Genomic DNA, 9,803 nt, shown 5'->3' with positions numbered 1-9,803 from the left:
TGAAGTCTTTCTTGAAGAACTTCCAAGATTGCCACCAGATTGAGAAATTGAATTCAAAATCGATTTGCTATCAGGAACTCCTCCATTTTAAAGGCACCTTATAAGATGGCCCATCAGAATTAAAGGAGTTAAAGAGTTAATTGCAGGAGTTATTAGACAAAGGCTACATACGCCCAATTAATTCACCATGGGAAGCACCAATACTATTCATAAAAAAGAATGGTGGATCAATGCAAATATGCATCGACTATCGAGAGCCAAATAAAGTGAGAATTAAGAACAAGTACCCACTTCCGCGCATCGATGACTTGTTTGATCAGCTACAAAGAGCATCAGTAGTTTCAAAGATTGATGTATGATCAAGATATCACCAGTTTAGAATTAAAGAAGCAGATATTCTTAAAACAACATTCAGAATACGTTATAGACACTATGAGTTTGTCGTCACGCCATTTGGTCTAACTAATGCCCCAACAACCTTCATGGACCTCATTAACAAAGTATTTAAAGACTACCTAGACAAATTTATAGTGGTGTTCATTGACGACATTTGAGGCTACTCACAAACAAAGGAAGAGCATGCTCAGCATCTAAGGATCACTCTTCAGACCTTGAAGAAGAAACAACTTTATGCAAAACTTAATAAATGTGAATTTTGGCTTGAGAAAGTTATATTCCTAGGACACGTCGTATCTAAAGATAGGATCTCAGTAGACCCCTCAAAGGCGGAAGCTGTGAGGCAATAGTCCAAGCCAACTAATACAAGAGAAGTCAGAAGCTTCTTGGGTTTGGCTGGATATTATTGATGATTTGTAAAAGGGTTCTCTAAGATCGCAATGCCATTAACCCAAATTACAAAGAAAAATGTCAAGTTTGGGTTTGAAAAATGTCAAGTTTCAAATTCTCGTGCTTGTAAATAAATTATCATCATAGATTTTCAATATGGATAATCATTCACTTCAAAGAATAATTGTCTAGTAGTGGACTAACCTTCCCTAAAGGTGGAATCGCTTTGGATTGGCATGGATCTTTTACCTAGACAGTTAAGTCTTAACAAGAGAATTTTGCTCTAATACCAAATGAAATTCCAACGAATCAATCCAAGAGTGAGATGAATTGGGTTTTAAAATCACAAAATAATTCAAACTAATGTCTATGAGAATTCAATAACGATAAATTTAGCAATAAACAAAGATAAAGAGATAAGGAAGAAAAGAGTAAACACAATATTTTTACGTGGTTCAGCAAACTCTGCCTACGTCTATGCCTCTACCACTACAATACTTTGGGGGTGTATCAATCATCCACCCTAAGTTGATAAATTATATCTGCCGTCCACCAAACCGTTACTTACTGTTTAAATAGGATGACGTCAGAGGGATAATTTGGTCTTTTCATATGATATAAGTGATAATTTAAGGGTATAAAAGTGATAATTTTCCTTTACTTTAATTTAAGTTTCAAGGGTAAAATCGTCAATTCACTATAATTTCGTTAACTTTCAAACGACAGCTAGCGGTTTGGTGGTTGGCATATAGCTTTTGTCAATTTAAGGTGGACGATTGACACGCCCTCAAAGTGTTGTAGTATTTTTGAGAACAGAGCAAATATAGGGTATACGAATGATAATTTCCCTTATTTTAAATGTCTGCATTATAGTAATTTAGGTGATATACTTCATGATGTTTTCGAGCATTGTGATAAAGATCCTAGTTCTTTTAAGGATATGCTTGAAGATGCTAGAAAGCCCTTATATCCAGGTTCAAAGCATTCAAAGCTATCAGATTTAATGAAATTATACAATAAAAAAAACTTTATAATTGGTTTTAATAGATTTTTAGCTTTATTGGAACTGCTGAATGAGATATTGCCAAATGATAATTGTATGCCTAAATCTATGTATGGGGCCAACAAAACAAAGAAGCTATTAAGCTTAAATTACGAGAAAATACATGCATGTCCGAATGATTGCATTCTTTATAGGAATAAGTTAAAAAATCTTAATGAATGCCCAAGCTGTGGAGCATTTACATGGCAAATAAGAAAAGATATATAAAACAAATTAGAGAACGGGTCCTTAAAAAGGTGTTATGGTATTTTCCTATAATTTCAAGGTTTAAAAGAATGTTTCAATCACCACAGATCATTGAGAACTTAACATGGCATGAAAATAAAAGAATTAGCGATAACAAGCTTTACTACCCAGCAGATTCGCCGACTTGACAACTGATTAACAAGAAATGGCTTGATTATGCCCAAGAGCTGAGAAATCTTCAGTTGGCTTTTTCATCTAGTGGGATTAACCCACAAGCACACTTAGCACGACTTATAATTGGCCTGCTACATTGATAACATATAATCTTCATCTATGGTTGTGTATGAACAAGTTTATAATATTGTCTCTACTGATATCTAGCCTTAAACAATCTGTAAATGATATAGATGTGTACTTAGCACCATTAATTGATGGGATGTAGGTGTCGATGCTTTTGATGCATATAAGAAATAAACTTTTAATTTATAGCCTGTGTTGATGTGAACAATTAGTAACTTCTGACTTTATGGGAACTTGTCTAGGTGTATTGTTAAGAGATAGTAGGGTTGTCCAGTTTGTAGGATAAACATATGTACTTGTTGGCTACCGCATATAAAAGAAGTTATATATGGGCCATAGGTAATTTTTAAAGCCTAGGCGTTTATCTAGTGCATAGATCTTAAACTTGGTAGCTAACAGTGAAACAAAGTTTGGAAAAAAGTTCCAAAAAATAAATAAATGCGTGGTGAGGGTGAGGGTGAGGGTGAGGGTAAGGGTAAGGGTGAGGCTAATGCGAATGTAGTTTAGTCAGTCACTTAGAATATTGGAAACATTTTTAAAAATAAAAATAAATCACTAAAAGATAGGGGTTAGGTAGGACACCTACTTGTAATATATATCATAAATGAAAATAATAAATAAGGAGGGGGATATAGACCAAAACCTCCAAGAGAAAAAGCAAATATACATGAATAACCAAGATAGAATAAAGGAAACAGAAATCCGTCAATGCTAGCACCTGACATGAAGAACAACCTGAGCTTCCAAAAAGAGAATACTAGATAAGCCAACAAGAAAAATGCCTATTGACACAGTGAGAACACATCTAATTGGCAAGGTAGCCTCTTGTAACACATGCCTAACCAGAATAAGCGAAGAGGATGTGTGATAACTCTATGAAATGAGAGTTATCATGGCACTTTTAAACTTAAATCAAGATCACTTTGAGAGTAAATGACATATTTTTATTGCATTTTAGTTTTATTTTACATGAATAACCATTTTAGTTTATTTTTAATAAATTGCGTTGTTTTAGAATAATTTTGTGTGCTTAGATTGTGTGCATAATTGTAGGTGATTAGAAGCTCAAATTTCAAGGAGGGAATGATGTTGCAATAGGCCGACAAAAGATGAAAAAGAACTTGGCTATAGAATAATTGAAACAAATTTGAAATAGTACAGTTGTTGTAGCCATTGTTGTAGCATTCGTTGTTGTAAAAGTTGCTGTAGCAATCCTGGAACAACGGTAGAGAAATTTTATAGAATATTACGATCTACAGTTTCCTAATTTAGAAAATACATGACCTAGACTTCCGTTTACCCTAATTTTCAACTATAAAAGGAGCACATGTAAGGTTTAATTCTCCCACTTAAATATAAGAAATTTTATTTTGAGCTAACAAGCCCCTTTAAGTATTAAAATAATAATAATAATATTTAATATTTAATTCTAAGAGAAGTAATAACATAAGCGATGATGCAATAACTAAGTAATAATGACATAAGTGATGATGTAAGAGAAGTTTGTAGAGATAGATAAGAATTCTAGAATTTAGTAAGGTATTTATGAAGGATAATCTCAACCATTGATAAAGAGTTATGGTGGAAAAATCCTAGCCATCCATTAGCCTTAAGAAATCCTATAAATACCCCTAGCCCCTTTCATTTGCAATCCAACCTAGGAATTAAGATATTTGTTTAGGAGAGAATTAAAGCGATTGGTAAGTTTATTCTCCTTATTCTCCGCAAGATTTCCAATCACTCTATCTAGGGTTTATATTAGCATGATTTTAGATTGTTACAGATCATAATACATGATTTAATGTGTGTTTATGTTCTGTTTAGGGTTATGATTTATTGTGGGTTTTATTAATCAACCCTTGGTGCATTAAGCACACTGGACAAATTCTGGACAATATGAGTATCTCGAATTCAAACGTATATTTTATGAACAAATTTTCTTAAGAACGTTATATTTCTGAAAACTAGACATGTAAGGCTTATTGATTAAATTTTGTTTCATAAGAGTTGACTTTGTTTTCAATTTTATATGGATTTTTGAAACTGACAACACTGGAAAACTATGATTCCAGCAAGGCGATCGGATTCCCAAACTTATTTGTACTACGAAATGAACTCGAAACATTTTGAAATTTTATATAGACGTTGATACATGTGTCTTGTATTACCATATTTAATTTCATAATTTTCTAACTAGTATCTGATTTTATAAAAATCTAAGAACACGTTCTGTTCGATTAAGGTACTGTGAAGCAGTTTCGAATTTGTCAAGTAATAAATAGTCTTGAAATTGTTTTGTATCAGATCCTCTTGAAAATTTTATATGAGGTACCCATGGATGTCCAGAATGGTTCCATAGAATATTATGTCATATTGAGTTTTAGATTAAGAGTTAAAATTCTGAGAATCAAACTAGTACGGGTATGAATTAGAAAATCAGATTCTTAGGATAAGTTATTGATAGTTATATCTTATATTTGTTAAGGTGTTGGAGGTGATTTAGGCTTTTAGAGGTTTAGAGGTTTGTTAGTTCAAATCCTTTTGTCGAGGTAAGTAACTTCATTCCTAATGTACTTGATAAGTATGATTATTTTGATACTAATATATGTACATGTGTTTTTATGGTTTATTTAACAAATCAATTGCTTTTCATAACAAGATTAGTTTATATAAATGTTTTCAAATCTACATTCTTTTAGTAAAATATTTTGTAAATGCTTTTAAATATGTAAAATATTTTATGACATGACTACCTTTTATGATTCTATCGATAAAATATTTTGCAAGCCTAATTTTTTGTTATAGACTTTTATGAATCTGATATGAATGTTTTGTGCTTATGTATGACTTCAATTATTTATGATTGTACGGGGGCCACCTCTTGAGAGCCAAAGCGCCGTAAATTACCATATATAGTGCAAAGTGCCACGTACAAGTCATTACATATGAAAAACTAATTTGAATGTTTTGGCTCATTGTCCGTAGTTCTTCTGATTCTGATTCTGATCGTATTATACGATATATATGTTCTGGACCAGTACTGGGTTTATGTTCTGAGTGTACACACGATATTTTGATTCTGTTTCTGGTCGGGTTACCGGGAGTATAGGTGACACTATATGACATGAGCTGTGTATGCGTTATGTGATTTGCTTTCATAATTGATTATTCTTTTGATATTTTGAATTACCATGAATTTATGTCATCTTATTGAAATATGTTGTTTTATGAAATTTATGAATTGTAACATATGTTTTAAATTAAAGAAGGCTTACAATATTTTTGGTATTGGTACAACTAGTGTGTTAGGAATGGTTTTACTTATCGAGTTGACGGCTTACCCCTCGTCATTACTTTTTTTTAGAGAATAAGTTCCTTTTGAAAGGTGTGCTTTGCTTTGGAGTTAGAGATTTTGTTTCCTTTTGCTATTTGAATAGGAGGAGGAATGGACTCATGTTTCTTTTTAGTTTATTTTTGTTAGGAACTTGTAATTTAGAGTTCTAAGACTTTTGTTATTTTATGTTATGTTTCGGGAGTGATTATCTAGTGTTAGACGTATGAATTTGTGGATTTATTTGAATAAGAATTTGAGGTATTTCAGTTTGGAATTCATGAGTAAGGATTACAATTTGTAAGTAACTTCCTTTTTCACATACTCCGCACATGTTAGATTTGGGATGTTACAGAACACATCATAAAAAAAGGAGAGCCGTCACCCAAAGAAAAAAAACCACCAAGAAACAAAAGAAAAAGAGGATTCAAGAGAGATATTGAGGGCTACACAAGAGGAGAAATTGCAGAAATAAATCGGGAACTCAGTCCTTTTTATTATTCTCTTGTTTTCTTGTTTACTTTTTGTTTAAGGGGATGTGTTTGATGGCTGAAACTTTGTTCTTTATTTTTCTTTTGTAAACCATGAACTAAATTTATTTGTGGTTGAGTGATAAACAACATTGATGGTTTATTGACTGAATATATATGTTGCTGCATATTTGTTGTAACATTTTGTTTGACAGTATCTATGTTTATTCATTATTTCGGCTGATCACCCATGTAATGATACTAGCTAAGGAAGAGCAATAAAGGGCCTATCTTAATGGAACATATCAGAGCAATACTTGGTTTTAGATTGGGTTTCCTGGATTGCGTTTTACTTGAGTCCAAAAGGGCCCTGCTTGATCTAAGGTTAGTGATGAACTAGATATAGGGATTCACCTCGTAGGGTAATTAGAACCTAAGCGTGTAATGTTATATCTTATGTTAGTATAAAAATTGATCACTGTTAGGTTGCATATAGATATAATATATCTAACATGCGACAATTGAGGGTACATAAGGATTTTGGCTAGTGCTGTAGCAACCGAACCAAACATTAGAAAATAGTCAAAACCATTAAAAGAGTTTATTCACTCAACTACTCCATATTCCCATTGGTTTTATCCTTGTGTGTGACGTGAGGCTTTATTTATTTGTATTTTTATTTATTGCACTTTATTTCAATTAATTTATTAGTTTTATTACTTGTTTTGTATTTAATTTAGAAAACAATTTGCACTGTTAATATTTCTGTAGCATGTCCGATAACATCAATCCCTGTGGAGACGATCTTGAATGCTCATTATTATATTATTTGTTGTGTACACTTGCACGTTGACACCAACAACATTAGAATTCTCACAACAACGTTTTGGTGCCGTTGTCGGGGATTGATTGTTTATCTTCGAGTTGTGATGCTAATTTTGACAGTACCAATCTTTGAATTTATTTTGATTATTTACTTGATTGACAGATCACTCTTGCATGTGCAAATACAGACTTGTTGAATTTCAATTTGATCCAGAGATTGAAAGGACTGCAAAGAGATTGAGAAGAGAGCAAAGAAATTCAAAAGCTGCTGTAGCGATCGATAATTTGCAAGAATTGGGAAACTTAGACCCTCACAGACCAGTACAACCTATCAATGTTCAAGAAGGTCAAAATAGGCAAATTGATCAGATACAACCAAGGAACAACAATATTATTTACATGACAGATGACAGAGACCGAGCCATTAGGGATTATGTTGTGTTGACTCCTTAAGTTGTACACCCTGAAATAGTCAAACCTAAAGTGGAAGCTGCCAACTTTGAACTCAAACTAGTGATATTTCAAATGTTGCAAATAGTGGGGCAATTTAATGGACTGCCGTCTGAAGATCCTCATCTCCATCTTAAGCTATTTTTTGAGGTGAGTGATGCTTTTAAAATTACTGGAGCATCATAGGACGCATTGAGACTTAGACTTTTTCCTTACTCCTTGAGAGATCGAGCAAGAGCATGGAAGAGCATGGTTGAACTCTTTACCACCGGATTCCATCACAACATGAAATGACTTGGCTGATAATTTTTTGATGAAACACTTCCCACCAACCAAGAATGCAAAATTGCAGAATGAAATCACCTATTTTCATCAACTTGAAGATGAAAGCTTGTATGAGGCTTGGGAAAGTGATCAACTTAAGGTCCGGTAAGGATGTTGATATCCCTGTTGGTATGTCAAGAAAAAATTTAGAACCTATTTCATCCCAAGAAGAGCTTCAAGTTGAAAAGGAGTTATAGTAAACTAGTTATCAAAGCACTGGCGAAAGAAGTCAGGCTACAACAACCACCAAAAGAAATCACTCAGTACTTGATGAAGCATAAGCTGCAACACCAGTAGCAACAACCCTTAATCGACCAAAAGAGCAGCAACATGTACCTCTTGTTGTAGTGCAGCAATTTAGGCACCCACCTCCATTCCCACAAAGATTCTAGAAACAAAAATAAGACAAACAGTTCAACAAATTCTTAGAAGTATTGAAGCAATTACACATCAACATACCTTTTGTGGAAGCCTTAGAACAAATGTCCAATTATATGAAATTTCTTAAGGATATCTTGGCAAAAAAAAAAAAGGCTGGGAGAATTTGAAATTGTTACCCTAACACAAGAATGCAGCCATATACTTCAGAGTAAGATACCTCAAAAACTAAAAGATCCAGGAAGTATAAATCTAATGCCCTTATCAGTATTCAAGTAGTTGGGAGTTGGAGAATGCAGACCAACAACAGTCACTTTACAACTTCCTGACAGATCTCAGATCTCATGCATATCCTGAAGGCAAGATTGAAGATATACTGGTAAATGTGGACAAATTCATTTTCCCAGTGGACTTCATTGTACTAGACTTTGAGGTAGACAAAGAGGTACCAATTATACTCGGAAGACCCTTTATAACCATATGGAAAACTATGAGGGTGAATGACCAACAAGTCACCTTCAATGTGTTAAAAGCTATAAAAAGTCCTGATGAGGTAGAAGAAAGCAATTTTATGAGTGTTGTAGACCTTGCTGTGACAGAAAGAATAGACATGTGCTGCAGCAGAGAAGACATCAAAGCTGCCACTTTTGAAGGTTTTGAAGAAGAGAATGTTACAACAACACAGATGGCATGGTTAGGAGAAAAGCAAGCTATAAGACATAACAAACATTTTTAATCACTAGATCTGTCAAACAGGGAAGTAAAATCAACAGTTTCATCTATTGAATCACCTCATATTTTAGAATTGAAACTTTTACCTTCACATTTGAAATATGTTTATCTTGGAAAAAATAATACACTTCCTATAATCATTTCATCCTCTCTGAATGCATATCAAGAAAGAAGTTCGGTAGAGGTGCTGGGCAAATACAAGAAGGCAATTGGTTGGACTATGGCAGACATTAAAGGAATCAACCCATCCATATGCATGCACAAAATTCTACTGGACGACTATTACAACAATTCAGTAGAGCAACAGAGGAGACTGAACCCTATCATGAAGAAAGTTGTGAAAAAGGAGATCATCAAATGGCTGGATATTGGAATCATATACCTGATATCAGACAATTTGTGGGTGAGCCTAGTTTTATTGAACTCACAAGTGCACTAATCTATTGTAGAATAGATTAATGGTGACGAGTGTCGATCCCGTGAGGAGGTTGATTCTAATTGTGTGTAGAATTAATTTTTCTAAATGGATGTTTGGATTTATGGTGAAATTGATTTAGATTATCCTAAAATTGGAATTGAAATGGTGAGAATAAATTGAAGAGAAATATATTGAAATGACATACTTGGGTATCTGGATCCGTATCAACATGCACCATGGGCTAAATATTCCTTATTAATGCCAATTAAATCATGAGGGGGGAATCCACACCTCATGAACTACACTCTAATCAATATGGTGCTAAGGGCTTATCGTGCCAAATAATAATAACCTTGTACTAGGGAGCCGGTGTAACCAAGGCGGTATCTAGACAAGATTATTATTATTTGTCTACGAAAAGTCAAATCATCCACAAAAATTAGAGGAGAAAAGAAAATAAATTTACCAAATAAAGCCCATGACACATGTTGAGACTTCACCTTCAACCCAAGCTTGAAAGAAAATTAGCTACTCATAATT

The sequence above is a fragment of the Citrus sinensis genome, chromosome 1 (assembly GCF_022201045.2).
Source record: "Citrus sinensis cultivar Valencia sweet orange chromosome 1, DVS_A1.0, whole genome shotgun sequence".
Taxonomy (NCBI): Eukaryota; Viridiplantae; Streptophyta; class Magnoliopsida; order Sapindales; family Rutaceae; genus Citrus; species Citrus sinensis.
This window is presented reverse-complemented; position numbering follows the sequence as displayed.